Source organism: Gnatocerus cornutus, chromosome 3 (genome assembly GCF_029298725.1).
Source record: "Gnatocerus cornutus isolate USDA-ARS CGAHR chromosome 3, icGnaCorn1.1, whole genome shotgun sequence".
Taxonomy (NCBI): domain Eukaryota; kingdom Metazoa; phylum Arthropoda; class Insecta; order Coleoptera; family Tenebrionidae; genus Gnatocerus; species Gnatocerus cornutus.
This window is the reverse complement of record NC_142235.1, coordinates 20,311,128-20,318,721: the sequence shown is the minus strand read 5'-3', so window position 1 is coordinate 20,318,721 and position 7,594 is coordinate 20,311,128. Positions and strand designations below refer to the sequence as shown.

Here is a 7,594-nt window from a genome sequence, read left to right as displayed (position 1 = left end):
TTGGCCCTCTAGCGACAACCCAAAATTTCAAACGCCTCTAACTCAGTTATTTGTTGACGTACGAGAAAAATAAAGATATTTTTGGATTCTGCGTAAAATTCTGCGTTAAATGAGTCTATCCAGCCCAAATTTCCTAAACCAATAAAGAAGGTATCGACCGAATTATATTTTCAAAGAGTGATTTTTGGTTCATTTTCAAGACGCTGTTTCGGGGTGAAAACTGAGTTTAGTATTATTGAATTATACATCGATCGAGAGAGGAGCTCGAGTTCTATCGAGTGACCAAATCTCAGATCCATCGGGCAAATAGTGTACGAGGGGCAATCAAAAAACGAAAAATTGAAATATTTTCATCGATTGAGTCGCAAAATTTTTTTGTCCAAAAAATTGACCATTGAATTTTTGACTTTTGAGGGTGGATTCTAAAGTAGAATAAGCCGAGAAAAACGATGGCGCAAACCGTTTCTCAAAATCTTTTTTAGTTTTGGAGATATTGAGCTTTGAAAATTTTCCAACTCAAAATCCAACATCCAAAACTTTGATCGCTCATAACTCAATTAGTTTTAAACCGATCTTAAGGAATCTTGCCTTTTTGGATTCTACACAAAATTCTGAGTAAAATGAGCACCAATACGTTTAGATTGCTACATGGATAAGCAAGATAGCGACTAAGTTTGAATTAGAGACTGAAAGGCAGCTACCTTCTACATTGAAAAAATGAAATTTTTGAATTCCAACTATCTAAGACCGATTTTGAAAGTAAAATTTTGCAAGAAAAACGATTCCGAAAGAGTTGTTTGATATTTGCCATAATTCTAGAGATATCGAGCAAAATTGTTTTTGAACTTCCAAAATTTTGGCCCTCTAGCACCAACCCAAAATTTCAAACGCCTCTAACTCAGTTATTTGTTGACGTACGAAAAAAATAAGGATAATTTTGGATTCAGCGCAAAATTCTGCGTTAAATGAGCCCATCCAGTCCAAATTTAATTAACCAATAAATGAGGTATCGACCGAATTACATTTTCAAAGAGTGATTTTTGGTTCATTTTCAAGACGCTGTTTCGGGGTGAAAACTGAGTTTAGTATTATTGAATTATACATCGATCGAGAGAGGAGCTCGCGTTCTATCGAGTGACCAAATCTCAGATTGATCGGCTAAGTAGTTGACGAGTGGCGGTCAAAAAAACGAAAAATTGAAAAATTTTCATCGATTGAGTCGCAAAATTTTTTTGTCCAAAAAATCGACCATTGAATTTTTGACTTTTGAGGGTGGATTCTAAAGTAGAACAAGCCGAGAAAAACGATGGCGCAAACCGTTTCTCAAAATCTTTTTTAGTTTCGGAGATATTGAGCTTTGAAAATTTTCCAACTCAAAATCCAACATCCAAAACTTTGATCGCTCATAACTCAATTAGTTTTAAACCGATCTTAAGGAATCTTGCCTTTTTGGATTCTACACAAAATTCTGAGTAAAATGAGCACCAATACGTTTAGATTGCTACATGGATAAGCAAGATAGCGACTAAGTTTGAATTAGAGACTGAAAGGCTACCTTCTACATTGAAAAAATAAAATTTTTGAATTCCAACTATCTAAGACCGATTTTAGAGGTAAAATATTGCAAAAAAAACGATTCCGAAAAGAGTTGTTTGATATTTGCCATAATTCTAGAGATATCGAGCAAAATTGTTTTTGAACCTCCAAAATTTTGGCCCTCCAGCGACTACCCAAAATTTCAAACGCTTCTAACTCAGTTATTTGTTGACGTACAAAAAAAATGAGGATATTTTTGGATTCAGCGCAAAATTCTGCGTTAAATGAGTCTATCCAGTCCAAATTTACTTAACCAATAAACGAGATATCGACCGAATTACATTTTCAAAAAGTGATTTTTGGTTCATTTTCAAGACGCTATTTCGGGGTGAAAACTGAGTTTAGTATTATTGAATTATGTATCGATCGAAAGAGGAGCTCGAGATCTGTCGACGGGTTAAATCTCAGATTGATCAGGCAAGTAGTTTACGAGTGGCGATCAAAAAACCAATAATTGAAAAGTTTTCATCGATTGAGTCGCAAAATTTTTTTGGCCAAAAAATCGACCATCGAATTTTTGACTTTTAAGGGTGGATTTTTAAGTAAAATCAGCTGAGAAAAACGATGGTAAAAACCGTTTCTCAAAATCTTTAGTAGCTTCGAAGATATTCAACTTTGAAAATTTTCCAACTCAAAATCCAATATCCAAAACTTTGATCGCTCATAACTCAGTTATTTTTGAACCGATCTTAACTAGTCTTGACTTTTTAAATTCTACGCAAAATTCTGCGTAAAATAAGCTACCCGCAACTTTAAACACTTCTAATTTGGTTTTTTACGTTTTCAATCTAGAATTTTGAAAACTGATCATATCATTAAAAAAAAACAAACATTTTATTAATTAATTTATTGTTGTCATCACGCAGAACCATGAAACTGAATCATCACCACAAAAAACGTCAAAATCGTGCCCAAAATACTGAAAATCGTCCCTTTATCAATCCGGAAAAACCTCGCCGCTGAAAACCTCGGAAAATTCTGCAAAATCGTCTCACTAAACTCCCTCAAACGACTTCCATCACCATTCCCAAGTCTCCGACTTCTTTGCAAAACGTACGACTTATCCAACATCTCTTCAGCTTCCTTGAGGATGTGATCACACTTGAAGATCAGAAGGACAGTTTTCGACTACAAAAACAGTTAGAGAAGCACAAATAACGACAAACTTACAAAAATCAAAATCATAATGATGACATCTGCTACAATAAACTCCAGTTTGCGATGCTCTAACGAGTGCACGAAGATGTAGTCCAAATTATTGAGAATGTAGAGAGTGGTGTGGATAATGGCGAAGAAAACCGGCCATCCGAAGACGTCGTTGAAGAGATCGATGGTGTCTTTAAGAAAGTAGAGATTCTGTTCGATGTTGATCACCCCATCCAAGAGTTTCTTGGAGTTTTTAGTCACCTCCTTGACCAGGAGGCCATTCAGGTGTTGGTACTGCAGCAGTACCAAACTCAGTATCAACAAGAGCATGTCAATGTAAACGTGGAAGACACAGAACTCGATGTACTGCACGAGGTACATTTTAATGTACTTAAGGACTCCATGGAAAGACAATGACCAGTAGATATAAATCAGAATCTCGAGAAGAAATTCGGAGGTCAAGATGAAAAGGAAGAATTGCGCCTGTTTCTCTGCGTTCTTTGCACTGGAGGCTATGATCTTCAAGTTTGAGATTAAACTCGTCCATTGTTTTTCCTTCCAGATGACAGTTAGATTGGACACCACCACGAAGATGACGAGGTTGATGTCGGTAAGTAAGGTAACTGCAGTTTTTGCGTAAATGAAGCGTTCATAGTAATCTTTTCTATTGATTATAGATAGTGGTAAGCTGATGGTTACGAACGCGAGGAATGCGAAAGTTCGGACTTTTTGAAAAGTGGAGACTGGGGAGGACCATGGGGGCGAAATTGCTAGAATTTCTGTTAGCTTGAAGAAGAGAATTAGAGGCGACATTTCCGACAGTTTTCTGGAGTTTACTGGTTTACTAATGATGATTATTTGTTTACAATAGACTAAAAATAACAAATACGACCAAAGAAATTGGAACAATAGTGTAAATTGATTGAAGAGATATTTATGAAGTGCAGTATTTAATAAACTTATAGAGTATCAATCAATTTTTTTATTCTTTTATTATTATATGAAGATATCAATCTGAAATTACAAAAAAAAAGCGAAAATTCTAAAATTTTAAGGAAAAATCAAGTCACCTTCGAAATTTACAAAAAGAAAAGAAATTTTGAACGCTTCAATCTGAAATTAACAAAAAAGCGAAAATTCTAAAATTTTGAGGAAAAATCAAGTCATCTTCAAAATTTACAAAAAAAGGGAATTTTAAACGTTTTAATATGAAATTAACAAAAAAACAAAAAATTTTAAAATTTCGAAGAAAAATCAAGTTGCCTTCGAAATTGACATAAAAAGTGAATTTTGAACGTTTCAATCTGAAGTTAACAAAAAAGCGAAAATTCTAAAACTTTAAGGAAAAATCAAGTCACCTTCGAATTTGACATAAAAAGTGAATTTAAACGTTTCAATCTGAAATTATATACTAAAAAGGCGAAAATTATAAAATTTCAAGGAAAAATCAAGTTACCTTCGAAATTAACATAAAAAGTGAATTTTGAACGTTTCAATCTGAAATTACAAAAATGCGAAAATTCTAAAATTTTAAGGAAAAATCAAGTCACCTTCGGAATTTCCAAAAAAAAGAAATTTTGAACGTTTCAATCTGAAATTAACAAAAAAGCGAAAATTCTAAAATTTCAAGGAAAAATCAAGTCACCTTAGAAATTTACAAAAAAATAGAATTTTGAACGTTTCAATCTGAAATAAACAAAAAAGCGAAAATTTTAAAATTTCGAGCAAAAATCATCAAGTCGTCTTCGAAATTGACATAAAAAGTGAATTTGAACGTTTCAATCTGAAATTACATACTAAAAAAGCAAAAATTATAAAATTTCAAGGAAAAATCAAGTCACCTTAGAAATTAACATAAAAAGTGAATTTTGAACGTTTCAATCTAAAATTACTAAAAAAAAAAATTCTAAATTTTCAAAGAAAAATCAAGTCACCTTTGAAATTTACAAAAAAAGTGAATTTTGAACGTTTCAATCTGAAGTTAACAAAAAAGCAAAAATTCTAAAGCTTTAAGGAAAAATCAAGTCACCTTCGAAATTTACAAAAAAATAGAATTTTGAACGTTTCAATCTGAAATAAACAAAAAAGCGAAAATTTTAAAATTTCGAGCAAAAATCATCAAGTCGCCTTCGAAATTGACATAAAAAGTGAATTTGAACGTTTCAATCTGAAATTACATACTAAAAAAGCTAAAATTCTAAAATTTCAAAGAAAAATCAAGTCACCTTTGAAATCTATAAAAAAAGTGAATTTTAAACGTTTCAATCTGAAATTACTAAAAAGCGAAAATTCTAAAATTTCAAGCAAAAATCAAGTCACCTTCGAAATTCACATAAAAAATGAATTTTGAACGTTTTAATCTAAAATTACTAAAAAAACAAAATTTTTAAGATTTCAAAGAAAAATCAAGTGACCTTCGAAATTCACACAAAAACTGAATTTTGAACGTGTCAATCTGAAATTAACAAAAAAAACAAAAACCCTAAAATTTCGAGGAAAAATCAAGTCCCCTTCGAAATTTACAAAAAAAGTGGAATCCATTAAATTTCCATTGCAGTTGCCATTGATAAAAAAATTCATGTCGCAGCTAACACCACCGCGTCAGTTTTAACCAATCACGACTGAATATGTGCCAGATTTGACAGTTTTCGAGAAAGAAGCCGACACACGTTCAATCAAAATTTTATTGCAAAAAATCTAAACAATTTTATTTTTCCTTCAAAAAAATTACAACACTAAAAAAGCTCAAAATCGGGAAACCTTCGACTCTTAGGCTCCTCCACCTTCCTATTCTTAACATACTTAAAAATCAAAAAGACAACAAACAACAACAGCACCAGTACAACAATCTGAACAACAACAACATAAACAAAAATCCGACTGGTATAATCCATTTCGACTTCCTGCACTGATGTTAACTTCTCCACCTTTTCCTCCTGCACAAGCCGCTTCTCCAAGAACTTCACCAGTTTCTCAATCTCCCCCTCCACTTCAATTTCCTTCAAGTTCTTGCAAGCAACCCCGTGGAAGTTCTCCGTGTCGAAACTCCTCCCTGGGAGCACCACAACTGATCTTTTCCTCAACTCCGCTTCGATGCTAACCAAATTCTGGCAACTCCAAGGATTGTTGTCAAGAGATATCGTCGTCAAAGGCGCGAAGAACTGTTCCGGGTCCAACTCTGAGACGAGGTTGTTGTCAAAACGAAGGTGTTGAAGATTTGGTAAAGAGTGGAGTTGTTGGAGCACGTGGAGCTTGTTGTTGGAGATGTCCAAGACGTGGAGGTTTGACAAGGAGTCGAAGGTGCCGTACTGGAAGCTCTCCAGAGCGTTGTTGGACAAGTTGAGAACAACAAGACTAGTCAAGTCGCGGAAGAGCGTCGTCTCAATCTTCGAGATGTTGTTGTGTTGTAAAAACAACTGAGCTAGACGTGTTAAATTGGCGAAGAACAACTCGTGGATCGTTGAGATGGTGTTGTTGCTCAAATCCACTCGTTTGATTGTTTGAGATGTGTTCAAGAACCCCTCCAGGTGTTGTAAACTGTTGGTGCTCAAATCCAGCACTTGCAAACCTGTGGAGACGACGCCCACAACAGATTCAATTCCACTCTTACTCAACAAGAGTTGTTGACTCTCCGGAAAACAACTAAAGTTGAGCACTGACTTGTGAGAAACACTGAGATCCAGCATCTTAATGGTGAGATTAGCCAAGTCTTCGTATTGAGACAAGGAGGTGTTTCTCAACGCCAACGTCTCCAGGTGTTTCAGTCCGACGACCGAAATCCTCTCCAGAGGATTGTGTGAGAAGAAGAGCCCGCGCACGCTTTTGAGACTCTTGAGAACTCCATCTTCAATCACCACCAAAAGGTTGTGTCTCAAATCCAACACCTCCAGCTTATTGAGTCCCATCAAAGCAAACTTCTCGAACCTCTTAATGCGGTTGTGGCTCAGATCCAACACTCTCAACTCGTACAAAGAATTGAACACCAAATGAGGGACTATGGACATCGCGTTGTGGTCAAGACGCAACTCCTCCAGAGATCTCAATCCGGTGAAAGCTCCAGGTGCTATGTTCTCAATGAAGTTGCCACTTAGAAACAATCTTTTGAGGAAGGGAGACTTGGAGAACGCCATCGGTGGAATTGCGACGATGCTCGAGTTGGTGATCTTCAAGAACTGGTCGTAATACGTCTCCTGGAAGTGGTAGTCGATGGCGTCAACAGAAGTCAAGTTTGAACAAGTTATGGTGGAGTTGACGATGACGATTCTCATGTATTGTGGACGAGTTCTTGGAAACGGCGGCGTTGCATCAGTTGCAGCTTCTGCTTTCTGGTATTTGACTTCTTCGCAGGCTTTGACGTGGAGGAAGACGAAGAAAATGAAGAAAAGTCGCGACATTTTGACTGGAAACGATAAAAGTTAGAGTCTGACTTTATAGTGAGATAATGAGAACTTACCCGTGCCAAGTTTAACTTTCAAATGAAGAGATGAAGAGGGTTGAGGGTGCTGCCACCTCTTCAGCAGCGAACTCTGATTGGACGAAAGTAGCTTCCATTGTCTTCAGTTGAGCAGTTTTTCTTAGAAGTTGAGAAAAACCCATTTTACCTGCTCTTGATGACCACGTAATGACCGATTTTACCCTAATAGTTCGAGGGATAATCATCCTCTGGAAAAATAAGTGTCTCCCGGTCAAGTGGGCTCTGCAATTTCAAATCTGTTGGTACCCCTGCAAAGTATTTCTTCTTTTTTGTAGAATTTTTACACACACAGGGGGCGTGGAATCCACGTCAGCCAATCAGAACTCGCCAAACTGCAACCGTGTATAAGACCGGCCATATTACGTTTTGTGACTATTC

General features: G+C 35.9%; 1 pseudogene across 1 annotated transcript; it reads right to left on the bottom strand.

Moving 5' to 3' along the window:
• Positions 1 to 2,724: 2,724 nt before the first annotated feature.
• On the bottom strand, positions 2,725 to 7,534 carry LOC148177938 (uncharacterized; annotated as a pseudogene). Its single transcript, XR_015769862.1, has 12 exons — positions 7,196 to 7,534; positions 5,479 to 7,141; positions 5,266 to 5,329; positions 5,157 to 5,197; positions 5,027 to 5,033; positions 4,968 to 4,976; positions 4,853 to 4,909; positions 4,677 to 4,743; positions 4,518 to 4,538; positions 4,101 to 4,153; positions 4,006 to 4,046; positions 2,725 to 3,700 (listed from the first exon to the last, which is right to left on the bottom strand). The product of XR_015769862.1 is annotated as an uncharacterized LOC148177938 (transcript).
• Between the last annotated feature and the right edge of the window lie 60 nt (positions 7,535 to 7,594).